The sequence below is a fragment of the Hemitrygon akajei genome, unplaced genomic scaffold (assembly GCF_048418815.1).
Source record: "Hemitrygon akajei unplaced genomic scaffold, sHemAka1.3 Scf000065, whole genome shotgun sequence".
In the NCBI taxonomy this organism is placed as follows: domain Eukaryota; kingdom Metazoa; phylum Chordata; class Chondrichthyes; order Myliobatiformes; family Dasyatidae; genus Hemitrygon; species Hemitrygon akajei.
The window spans coordinates 3353908-3366807 of NW_027331951.1; positions in this window are offsets into that span (position 1 = coordinate 3353908).

Below are 12900 nucleotides of genomic sequence, written 5' to 3' on the forward strand. Positions count from 1 at the left end.
TTCTTTTCGTGATTTTATAAATTACCTGGATGAAGATTATGGAGGTGTGGGTTAGTAAATTTGCGGACTATACATGTTTGGGGTTATTGAAATACCCCCAATAATGAGGTCTGTCCGAGCTTACAGCGGGGCAGTCCTAGGATGCAAAACTGGGCTGAGAAGTGTCAGATAGTGTTCAACACAGATATGTGTGAGGTTGTCCTTTTTTGTAGGTCAAATATGATGGAAAGATTCTCGGCAGTTTGGTGGCTCAGAGACATCTTGGAGTTCGAGTCCATAGGACACTCAACACTGCTGCGCAGGTTGTCTCTGTGCTTAAGAAAGCATACGGTGCATTGGCCTTCATCAATCGTGAAGCTCAGTTTAGGAGCAGAGAGGTAATATTACAAATGATAAGACCCCACTTGGAATACGGTGCTCAGTTCTAGTCGCCTCACTACAGGAAGGATGTGGAAACGATAGAAAGGATGAAGAGGAGATTTACAAGGATGTTGCCTGGATTGGAGATCCTGCCTTATGAGAATAGGTTGAGTAAACTCCGCTATATTTCTTTGGAGCGACGGAGAATGACAGATGACCTGATAGAGGTGTATGAGATGAGAGACATTGACCGTGGATATTCAGAGGCCTCTTTTTTCCCAGGAATGAAATGGATAGCAAGAGAGGCTACAGTTTTAAGCTGCTTAGAAGTACCTACAGAGGGGATGTCAGGGGTCCTTTTATTTTGGTTCGGAGAGAGTGGTGAGTACGCATAATGCTCTGCCGGACACGATGGTGGAGCCTGATACGACAGCAACTTTTAACAGTCTCCTGGACAGGTACATGGAGCTCAGGAAAATAGAGAGCTGTTGGTAAACCGAGGTAACTTAGAAGTCCAATCTGTAAAAGGGCTGGATGGTTCGGAGGTAAGGACATGTTCTCACAGTTTGTCGGCAGAAGATCCTGTATTGTGATTTAGGCATTCTGTCTTTCTATGTTTCTATGTTTCCATGACCTCTGGACGGAGCGGTCTGAGGAGAGTGGATCCGAGGGTCGGCTACGATCGGAAGAGGTCGACGGGAACAAATGGACGACACTGTGAGCTACAACGTTGGAATATTAGACTGTTTTCTTAAGAATGTGCCCCTTTCTTTTTTTATGTTACTTTACTAACCAGATAGTCAAAATACAAATTTAAAGCTCAATCGTTTACTCTCATGTTGAGTACATCCACCCAAACGAGATTTCGTAAGTTTCTCGGGCCGGGGGCCAACCATCCCCCGGATGAAGACGCGAGCCGACCCGATGATTGCATTCTCACTAATTTTTATTTTCTTGTAAGCCCTTTCTTTAGCTTTTACAAGAGTTTTGAGTTCCCTTTTCGGCCAGAATTGAATTCTTCTTGAGTACTGAGAACTTCTTCATTTTTGGAATACACATGTCCTGCACCTTCCTCATATTTTCCTGGAAAGGAAAACAATTGCTGCTCTGCTGAAATCCCTTGCAGATGTGGTTGGAGAAATGGCAGATGAGTTCAACCCGGACAAATAGAAAGATATAGCACACGATTAAAGACAAGACAGTGTCGATGAGCAGAGGGATCTTACGGTCCGTGTATGTAGCTCCATGAACGTGGCTCCTCAGTTTGCAGACGATATGTGGATAAGTGGAGGGGCAGGTAGTTTTGAGGAAGTAGACAGGCTACAGAAAGGCTTGGACAGGGCAAAGAAATGGCAGATGTACTGCTGTTTTGAAATATGTATGGTCATGCACTTTGGGAGAAAATGAAAGGGTTGACTATTTTCTAAATGGAGAGAAAACACAAAACTCAGAGATTCAAGGGGATTTTAAAGACTTTAAAATGCACTGTATAAATTTAAGTCATATTGGCAGAGTCGTAAGGCAAAGTGATCACCTATTCAAGGGTTAACCGTACACCGATGTCTGTGTCTTTATTTCTGTTTGACCCCGGGTTAGATTCTCTTACAGTCCAATTCGGTAAAACAGGGCAAATTCTATCGAGAGTAATGATGTGAGACCCAGGGAGAGATGACCGGCTGATTTGATTGTGCAGGACCTATTTTTCTGTGTTGGTATATGTAATAGACATAGACATGTCCATTAAGAATATCCCCGATGGTGGACACCCTGGGAGATGGAAGTTTGGGAGAGAACTGGAGTGGTGAGAGAGGGAAAGAGAGGAGGAGATAGGGAAAGTGGAACATCGAAGGGGAGGGAGGTATCAGATGGCGTGAGACGCAGAGAGAGTTGTCGGTCTGATTTGACCGGGGAAGGGAGGTCACGCACGGATAGTAGATGTGACTTTCATGGAATTTAACAAGGCTTTTAACAAGGTCCAGTTTGCCGACTACACTGGAGGATGATGTGGAACCCGCGAACACCTCTCCGAGCAGTTTGATTGCGTCCACAGGAATGTACACTGTGCCGTTAATAACCTGGCCGAAGAGAGTAATGTCGGGTGGCGATGTCAACAGAGAGGACAGTTACCATTGACAGGGGGATCCTAATCAGCTGAGGAGGTTAATTCGTTAAGGGAGAGCAGTTATATTTCAGGACGACCAACCACGGCAAGAATTTCGCAGAGAGCGGGAGGGACTCTGGGAATTATAGCAATGCAAAGGGCCGAGGCATCCAGGTACACGTTTCCATGAAATCGTAGTCACAGGTAGACAGGGTCGCTGGGGAGTGCTGTAGAACAGAGGAAACCAGGGAACCATTAAAAAAAACATTAAAAAAAACACATAGCACAATACAGGCCCTTCGTCAGACAATGCTGTGCTGAACGTGTACTTACTTTAGAAATTACTTAGGGTTACCCATAATCCTCTATTCTTCTCAGCTCCATACAGGACTCTATTAAAAGTCCCTATTGTATCCGCATCTAGCAGAGTCGGATGTAACACATTCCACGCCCTCACCAGTCTACGTAAAAAAGAAACTGCTCCTATCATCCCCTCTGTACCTACTGCAAGCAACTTAAAATTGTTCCCTCTCCGGTTAGCCATCGAAGCCCTGGGAAAAAGCCTCTAACAATCCACACGATCAATGCCTCTCATCATTTATACACCACTATCAGGTCACCTCTCATCCTTCGTCGCTGCAAGGACAGAACTCCGAGTTCACTCAAACTATTACTAGACGGCATGATCCCCAAACCAGTCAACATCCTTATAAATCTCCTCTGTACCATTCCTATAGGTTCAACATCATCCCTGTTGTCAGATGACCAGAACTGAGCACTGTTCTCCAAGGTGGGGGGGGGGGGGGGGGGGTTGGGTGGACAGACCGGTGTGCTATAGGGCTGTATCATTACCTCTCGCTGTTGAACTCAATTCCACGGTTGATGATTACCAATACATCGTATTCTTAATCACAGAGTCAAACTGCGCAGCCGCTCTGAGTGTCTGATAGACTCGGACTCCAAGATCCCTCTGATCGTCCACACTGCAAGGTTTACCATTAGTAATATATTCCGCTATTATATTAAACCTACACAAATGAACCACCTCCCACTTACCAGGGATGAATACAATCTGCCACTTCTCAGCCCGGTTTTACATCCATAAGACCATAAGATAAAGGAGCAGAAGTCGGCGTTTCGGCCCATCGCGTCTGCTCCGCCATTTTATCATGAACTGATCCATTCTCCCATTTAGTCCCACTTCCCTGCATTCTCACCTTATCCTTTGATGCCCTGGCAACTTAGATAACTATCAGTCTCTGCCTTAAATACACACAATTACTTGAAATCCACTGCCGCCCGTGGCGACTAATTCCACAGATTCACCACCCTCTGGATAAAAAAAAAATCTTCGCATCTGTGTTCTGAATGGGCGCCCTTCAATCCTTAAGTCATGCCCTCTCGTACTAGACTCCCCTACCATGGGAAACAACTTAGCCACATCAACTCTGTCCATGCCTTTTAACATTGGAAATGTTTCTATCAGTTCCCCCCTCATTCTGCTGAACTCCGAGGAGTGTAGTCCAAGAGCGGTCAAATGCTCCTCATATGTTAACCCTCTCATTCCCGGAATCATTGTAGTGAAGCTTCTCTGAACCCACTCCAAAGTCAGCTCAGCCTTTTTTTAAACAAGGATCCCAAAACTGACCACAGTGTTCCAAGTGAGGTCTCACCAGTGCCTTATAGAGCCTCAACATCACATCCTTGCTGCTGTACTCTATTCCTCTAGAAATAAATGCCAACATTGCATTCGCATTCTTCAGCACCGACTCAAGCTGGAGGTTAACGTTAAGGGTGTCCTGAACGAGGACTCACAAGTCCCGTTGCATCTGAGAATTTTGAATTCTCTCCTTATTTAAATAATATTCTGTCCGTTTATTTCTTACCAAAGTGCATGACCATGCAGTTTCCAATATTGTATTTCATTTGCCTCTTCTTTTCCCATTCTCCCAATCCATCCAGGTCTCTCTGCAGACTCTGTTTCCTCGGCACTACTGGCCTCTTCACCTATCTTTGTATCATCAGCACACTTAGCCACAAAGCCATCTATTGCATAATCCAAATCGTTGACATACGGAGTAAAAAGAAGCGGCCGCAGCACGAACCCGTGTGTAACACGACTGGTAACCGGCAGCCAACCAGAATGGGATCCGATTATTCCCACTCTCTGTTTCCTGCCAATCAGACAACGCTCTGTCCACGTATGCAACTTCCCCGTAATTCCACAGGCTTTTATCTTTTTTAGCAGCCTCATGTGCGGCACCTTGTTTAAGGCCTTCTGAAAATCCAAATACACAACATCCACTGCATCTCCCTTGTCTACTCTACTTGTAATTTCCTCAAAATCCAATCGGTATCCCGCTGGAACCGCTGACCGCTCTCCGCTCCATCCGAACTCCATGCAGAAAATGACCCTTCTGTAACAACCCTTTGCCTTCTGTGGGCAAGCCAGTTCAGCATCCACAAAGCAATGTTCCCTTGGATCCTATGCATCCTTTCATTCTTAATAAGCCTTGCTTGGGACACCTTATCAAATGCCTTGCCGAAATCCTTTAACACTGAATCTACTGCTCTTCCTTCACCAACGTGCATTGTCACATCCTCAACAAATTCAATCAGGCTCGTAAGGCACGTCCTGCCCTTGCCAAAGTTATGCTGTCTATTGCTAAACATATTATACCTCCCCGAATGTGCATAAATCCTGCATTTTACGATCTTCTCCATCAACTTACCAATCACTGTCTTAAGACTCACTGGTCTATAATTTCCTGGGCTGCATCTACTCGCTTTCTGGAATAACAGAACAATATCAGCAACCCACCAATCCTCCGGAACCTCGCCCGTCCCCATTGAGGATGCAAAGATCATCGCCAAAGTCTCAGCAATCTCCTCCCTTACTTCCCAGAGTAGGCTTGGGTACATCTCATCCGGTCCCGGCGACTTATTCAAATTATGATTTCGAAAATCTCCAGCACATTCTCTTTTTTAATATCTACGTGCTCAAGCTTTTCAGTCTGCTGCAAGTCATCACAACGATCACCAAAATCATTTTCCATAGTGAGGTCTCACTGAGATCTAACACCTGACCAGGTTGATTTTCCAACAGCAAATCAAGAAGCTTCTCGTCCTGCAGGCTTATCTTCAAATTGTGTCAAGAAACCTTCCAGGACACAACTAACAGACTCCCAGCCATCTAAACCTCTTGCTCTAGGGAGATGCCAATCGATATTTGGGAAATTAATATCTCCCATCGCGACTACTCTGTTATTATCATAAGTCCAGGATTTGTTCCCCTATCTGCTCCTCCATATTCCGGCTACTATTGGGCGGCCTATATATAAAACAAAAACACCCAGTAAAGTTATTGACTCTTTCCTGTTCCCAGTCTTCACCCTAAGAGTCTCCGTAGAGAATTCCTCCAAGGCGTCCACCTTTCCTGCAGCTGTGTCACAATCTATGATCAACAGTGCCACGCCCACACCTCTTTTGCCCCCCAACATGTCCTTTTTTTAACATCTAATGGTCGGCACTTGATGTATCCATTCCTATCTCTGAGCCATCCAAGTCTCTGTAATGGCCACCATATCATATCTCCAAAGGATTGCTTCGGCAGTTTGAACGGGGCACGACTGCGCAAGTGCGTGAAATACAGCCCGTGAGGCAGCGGGAGTGTTTATAAAGCGAGCAGATTAACGGAGCGGGGGGCGTAGTGGAGGGAGACAGAGTAGGAAGGCTTTGGCTCCAGAGGCTTCGGCGAGCAGATGCTGTTGACGAGTTTGCTCCCAGTGAGGTAAGGCCGGGTAATCTACTTTAATTAATCTAATTGTTTTAGGAGTAGGTAATGGAGGCAGCATTTCGGGCAGTCGAGTGCTCCGTTAGCAGGATGTGGGAAGTCCGGGCGAGCACAAATGTGCCTGATGACCACACCTGCAAAAGGTACATCCAGCTGCAGTTCCTGACAAACCGAGTTATGGAACTGGACTTGGAGCTGGATAAACTTCGGATCATTCGGGAGGCTAAGGCAGAAATAAACAGGAGTTACAGGGAGATATTTACCCCGAAATGTCAGGAGGCAGGTAGCTGGGTGACTGTTAGCAAGGGGAAAGGGAATAGACAGAATGAGTAAAGCACCCCTGCGGCTGTTTAGAGAGTTAGGTGTAAAATTGAAGGACAGGACCTCCATGTTTGCAATCTAGTAAGGCAGAAATAGGAACATAATGCAGCTAAATACGTGGCTAAGGAGTTTGTGCAGGAAGGATGGCTTCATGTCTGTGGACAATTGGGCCATGTTCCAGGGAAGGTGGGGCTTGTGCCGACGGGACGGGTTGCACCTGAACTGATGCGGGAAGGTTTGCTAGTGTTGCACCCGGGTGTTCAGACTAGATTTGCTGGGGGAGGGGAACCAGAGTGTTAGAGCAGATGGTGAGGTGGAGAAGGATAAAGTTCATGCGAGAGCTGCAAGTACAGTGCATGGAGTAAAGCCAGATCTAGCATTAGAGGAAAGAGAAACAGAATAAAAGGTGTAAAGGTAGTTAGGTAGAAGGGCTAAAGTGCGTGTATGACAATGCAGGAAACATCAGGAACAAAGGTGATAACAAATTGCCCATACAATTTCTCAGTTCTATCCATACTGACTTTAGATCTCCTGATTCTATGTCACACCTCGCAAGGGACTGAATTTCATTCCTCACCAGCAGAGCCACCCCACTCCCTCTGCCCACCTGTCTGTCCTTTTGATAGGACGTTTACGCTTGATTATTCATTTCCCAGTGAAAAGTGGCAGACGCGTTCACCTCTGAGAAGTGTGAGGTGGTATACTTTGGAAGGACAATCTCCAAGGCAGAGTACAAAGTAAATGGCCGGATACTTGGTAGTGGGGAGGATCAGAGGGATGTCGGGGTACGTGTCCACAGATCACTGAACGTTGCCTCACAGATAGATAGGGTAGTTAAGAAATCCTATGGAGTATAGGCTTTCATAAGTCCAGGGATAGAGTTTTAGAGTAGCGATGTAAAGGTGCAGCTCTATAAAACCCTGGTTAGGCCACACTTGGAGAACTGTGTCCAGTCTGGTCACCTCAATATAGGAAGGATGTGGAAGCATTGGAGAGGTTACGGAGGAGATTTACCAGGATGCTGCCTGGTTTAGAGAGTATGCAATTTGATCAGAGATTAAGGGAGCTCGGACTTTACTCTTTGGAGAGAAGGGGGATGAGAGGAGAAATGATAAAGGTAAACAAGATATTAAGTGGAATAGATGAAGTGGATAGTCAGCGCCTCTTCCTCAGGGCGCCACTGCTCAATACAGGAGGACATGACTTTAAGGTAAGGGGTGTGAAGTTCAAGGGGGTTATTGGAGGAAGGTTTTTTTTTACTCAGAGAGTGGTTGGTGAGTGGAATGCACTGTCTGAGTCAGTGATGGAGGCAGATACACCAGTGAAATTTAAGAGACTACCAGACAGATTTATGGAAGAACTTAAGGTGGGGGTTTCTATGGGGGGCATTGGTTAAGTGTCGGCACAGCATTGTGGGCCGAAGGGCCTGTAATGTGTTGTTCTATTCTTTGTTGTATGTTGTAACATTGCCATACATTTCTTATTCGTCATTTCCACCCATAAAGCCTCACTTTGTCGAATTTTCTTGCCTGTCCTGACTGTCCACTGCAGTAAAAATTTCTCAGCCTAGTAATGTCACCCCTCCTCCTTTAATTCCTTCCTCTTTCTCACGACTAAAAATAGGGAATCGGGAAATATCGTGATCTCCTGCTTACTCCGCCCACACCCAATTCTCAGTAATGTCCACAATTTCATAATGCACTGTATTGATTCAATTTCTGAGAACAACCGCCTTTTTTAAAGCTTCTTGCATTGAAATATACGGAGCTCAGTGCACCAGTCGTATTATGCATAAAGTCTTGATATCTGACTATTTCTGCGGTCTTCACAACATCTGCCTCCATATCGACTCTGGTCTGCTCTGGAGCTCAGATTCCCATCCCCCTGAAACTCAATTTCATCAACTCTCCCAAAAACTTCCATGCACAGTACTGACACACCTTCCCGCTAGGATATCAGTTCCCCTCCAGTTCAGGTGAAAAGTGTCTTCCATCTCTTCTGTACAGATCCTACCTTCCTCGGAGAAAAATGCTATGACTCCAGTTTTCGGAGCCCTCCCACTTACAACACGTGCTAAACAGTACGGTCGTCCTATATCTGGGCAAACTGGGACCGATAGTGGTCCTCTCCTTTAATTTAATATCAACATCCCTGACCTCACTTTGCAGAACCAGCTTCCCGTACGTACTGACTTCATTTGTACATATATGCTGCTCAGTCACCCACTTAAGAATCATAGAGAAGGAATGGTGTGCTGAGAAAAGGGTAAGGAAGGGGCGGAGAGTGGGGCCGCAGAAAGGGTGTTCAGACTGCAGCCGTTGGGGCAGACGATCTGAGTTACCATTTTCTTGCTCCCTATTTCGGATTGGAGTCTGCTTAAACACCAAAATCCACTGACCCATGACTAGTAGTCAGAGACAGAGCATGAATTCCTCCATACAATCCCATCACACACTCTGGAAACATACACTGAGTAACGCTCACTGCACAACGATCCATTGCACACTGCCGGGATCATATACAGTGTGCAGCTCCCTCCGCATTGTCCCAACACAGACACTCCGAGGTCATACACCGGGTGAAGGTCCGACCGTGATAGGACGTTTACGCTTGATTATTCATTTCCCAGTGAAAGGTGGCAGACACCTTCACCTCGGAGAAGTGTGAGGTGGTATACTTTGGAAGGACAAACTCCAACGCAAATGGCAGGATACTTGGTATTGGAGAGGAGCAGAGGGATCTGGTGGTACGTGTCCACAGATCCCTGAAAGTTGCCTCACAGATAGATGGGGTAGATAAGAAAGCCTATGCGGTGTAGGTTTTCATAAGTCGAGGGGTAGAGTTTTAGAGTCGCGATGTAAAGATGCAGCTCTATAAAACCCTGGTTAGGCCACACTTGGATTATTGAGTCCAGTCTAGTGGCCTCACTATAGGAAGGATGTGGAAGCAATGAAGAGGGTACGGAAGAGATTTACCAGAATGCTGCCTAGTTTAGAGAGTATGCAATTTGATCAGAGATTAAGGGAGCTAGGGCATTAATCTTTGGAGAGAAGAGGGATGAGAGGAGAAATGATAGAGGTAAACAAGACATTAAGAGGAATAGATAAAGTGGACAGCCAGCACCTCTTCCCCAGGGCACCACTGCTCAATTCAAGAGGACATGGGTTTAAGACAATGGATGGGAAGTTCAAAGGGGATATTAGAGGAAGGTATTTTTTTTTCACTCATTCAGTGGTTGGTGAGAGGAATGCACTGCCTGAGTCAGTGGTGGAGGCAGAAACACTAGTGAAATTTAAGAGACTAGTAGACAGGTGTATGGAAGAACTTAAGTTGGGGGTGGTGATATGTGGGGGGGGGGCATTATTTAAGGGTCGTCACAGCATTGTGAGCTGAAGGGCCTGTAATGGGTCGTTCTATTCTATGTTCTATGTTGTAACATTGCCATACATTTCTTATTCGTCATTTCCACCCATAAAGCCTCATTTAGTCGAATTTTCCTGCCTGTCCTGACTGTCCACTGCAGTAAAATTTTCTCAGCCTAGAAATGTCATCCCTCCTTCTTTAATTCCTTCCTCTTTCTCACAACTAAAAATGGGGAAACCCGAAATATCGTGCTCTCCTGCTTGCTCCTCCTACGCCCAATTCTCAGTAATGTTCACAATTTCATAATTCACTGTATTGATTCATTCCCTGAGATCAACCGCCATTTTTAAAGCTTCTTGCATTGAAATATACAGAGCTGAGTGCACCAGTCGTATTATTCATAAAGTCTTGATATCTGACTTTTTATGCAGCCTTAACATCATCTGTCTCCATATCGACTCTGCTCTGCTCTGGAGTTATGAATCTCATCCCCCTGCAACTCAAGTTCAGCAACTCTCCCAAAAACTCTCATGCACAGTACAGACAAACTTTCTCGGTAGGTTATCATTTCCCCTCTAGTTTAAGTGTAAACCGCCTTCCATCTCTTCTATACAGATCCCAACTTCCTTGGAAAAATTGCAATGATCCCAAATTTTGCAGCCCTCTCACGTGCTTATCTGTATGGCCTTCTTATGTCTGGACACACTGGGACGGATAATAGTCCTCTCCTTTAAGTTAATAGCTAAATCCCTGACCTCACTTTGCAAAACCAGCTTCCCGTACATACTGATTTTATTTGTACATATATGCAGCTCACTCACCCGCTTAAGCATCATAGAGAAGGAATGGTGTGCTGAGAAAAGGGTAAGGAAGGGGAGCAGAGTGGGGCCACAGAAAGGGTGTTCAGACTGCAACCGTTGGAGCAGAGGATGTGAGTTACCATTTTCTTGCTCCCTATTTCGGATTGGAGTCTGTTTAAACACCAAAAATCCACTGACCCATGACTTGTACTCAGAGACAGAGCATGAATTCCTCAATGCAATCCCATCACACACTCCTGGAAACATACACTGAGTAACGCTCACTGCACAACGATCCATTACACAATGCCGGGCACAGACACGGAGTGCAGCTCCCTCCGCATTGTCCCAACACAGACACTCCGAGGTCATACACGGGGTGAAGGTCCGTCCGTGATAGGACGTTTACGCTTGATTATTCATTTCCTAGTGAAAAGTGGCAGACACGTTCACCTCGGAGAAGTGTGAGGTGGTATACTTTGGAAGGACAAACTCCAACGCACAGTACAAATGGCAGGATACTTGGCAGTGGAGAGGAGCAGAGGGATCTGGTGGTACGTGTCGACAGATCACTGAAAGTTACCTCACAGACAGATAGGGCAGATAAGAAAGCCTATGGGGTGTAGGCTTTCATAAGTCGAGGGATAGGGATTTAGAGTTGCGATGTAAAGATGCAGCTCTATAAAACCCTAGTTAGGCCACACTTGATTTATTGTGTCCAGTCTGGTCGCCTCACTAGAGGAGGTATGTGGAAGCTTTGAAGAGGGTACCGAAGAGATTTACCTGAATGCTGCCTGGTTTGGAGAGTATGCGATTTGATCAGAGATTAAGGGAGCTAGGACATTAATCTTTGGAGAGAAGAGGGGTGAGAGGAGAAATGATAGAGGTAAATAAGACATTAAAAGGAATAGATAAAGTGGACAGCAAGCGCCTCTTCCCCAGGGCACCACTGCTCAATTCAAGAGGACATGGGTTTAAGACAATGGATGGGAAGTTCAAAGGGGATATTAGAGGAAGGTATTTTTTATTTCCACTCATTCAGTGGTTGGTGAGTGGAATGCACTGCCTTAGTGAGTTGAGTGAGTAGTGGAGGCAGAAACGCTGGTGAAATTTAAGAGACAAGTAGACAGGTGTATGGGAGAATTTAAGTTGGGTGTGTGATATGGGGGGTGCATTATTTAAGGGTCGGCACAGCATTGTGAGCTGAAGGGCCTGTAATGGGTCGTTCTATTCAATGTTCTATGTTGTAACATTGCCATACATTTCTTATTCGTCATTTCCACACATAAAGCCTCACTTATTCGAATTTTCTTGCCTGTCCTGACTGTCCACTGCAGTAAAATTTTCTCAGCCTAGAAATGTCACCCCTCCTTCTTTAATTCCTTCCGCTTTCTCACGACTAAAAATAGGGAAACCCGAAATATCGTCCTGTCCTGCTTGCTCCTCCCACACCCAATTCTCAGTAATGTTCACAATTTCCTAATTCACTGTATTGATTCATTCCCTGAGATCAACCGCCATTTTTAAAGCTTCTTGCATTGAAATATACAGAGCTGAGTGCACCAGTCGTATTGTTCATACAGTCTTGATATCTGACTTTTTAAACAGCCTTAACATCATCTGTCTCCATATCGACTCTGCTCTGCTTTGGAGTTCTGAATCTCATCCCCCTGCAACTCAAGTTCAGCAACTCTCCCAAAAACTCTCATCCACAGTACAGACAAACTTTCTCCGTAGGTTATCAGTTCCCCTCTAGTTTATGTGTAAACCGTCTTCCATCTCTTCTATACAGATCCCAACTTCCTTGGAAAAATTACAATGATTCCAAATTTTGCAGCACTCTCACGTGCTTATCTGTATGGCCTTCTTATGTCTGGACACACCGGGACGGGTAATGGTCCTCTCCTTTAAGTTAATAGCAAAATCCCTGACCTCACTTTGCAAAACCAGCTTCCCATTTGTACATACTGATTTCATTTGTACTTATATGCTGCTCACTCACCCACTTAAGTATCATAGAAAAGAAATGGATGTGCTGAGAAAAGGGTAAGGAAGGGGCGGAGAGTGGGGCCACAGAAAGGGTGTTCAGATTGCAGCCGTTGGAGCAGAGGATCTGAGTTACCATTTTCTTGCTCCCTATCTTGGATTGGAGTCTGCTTAAA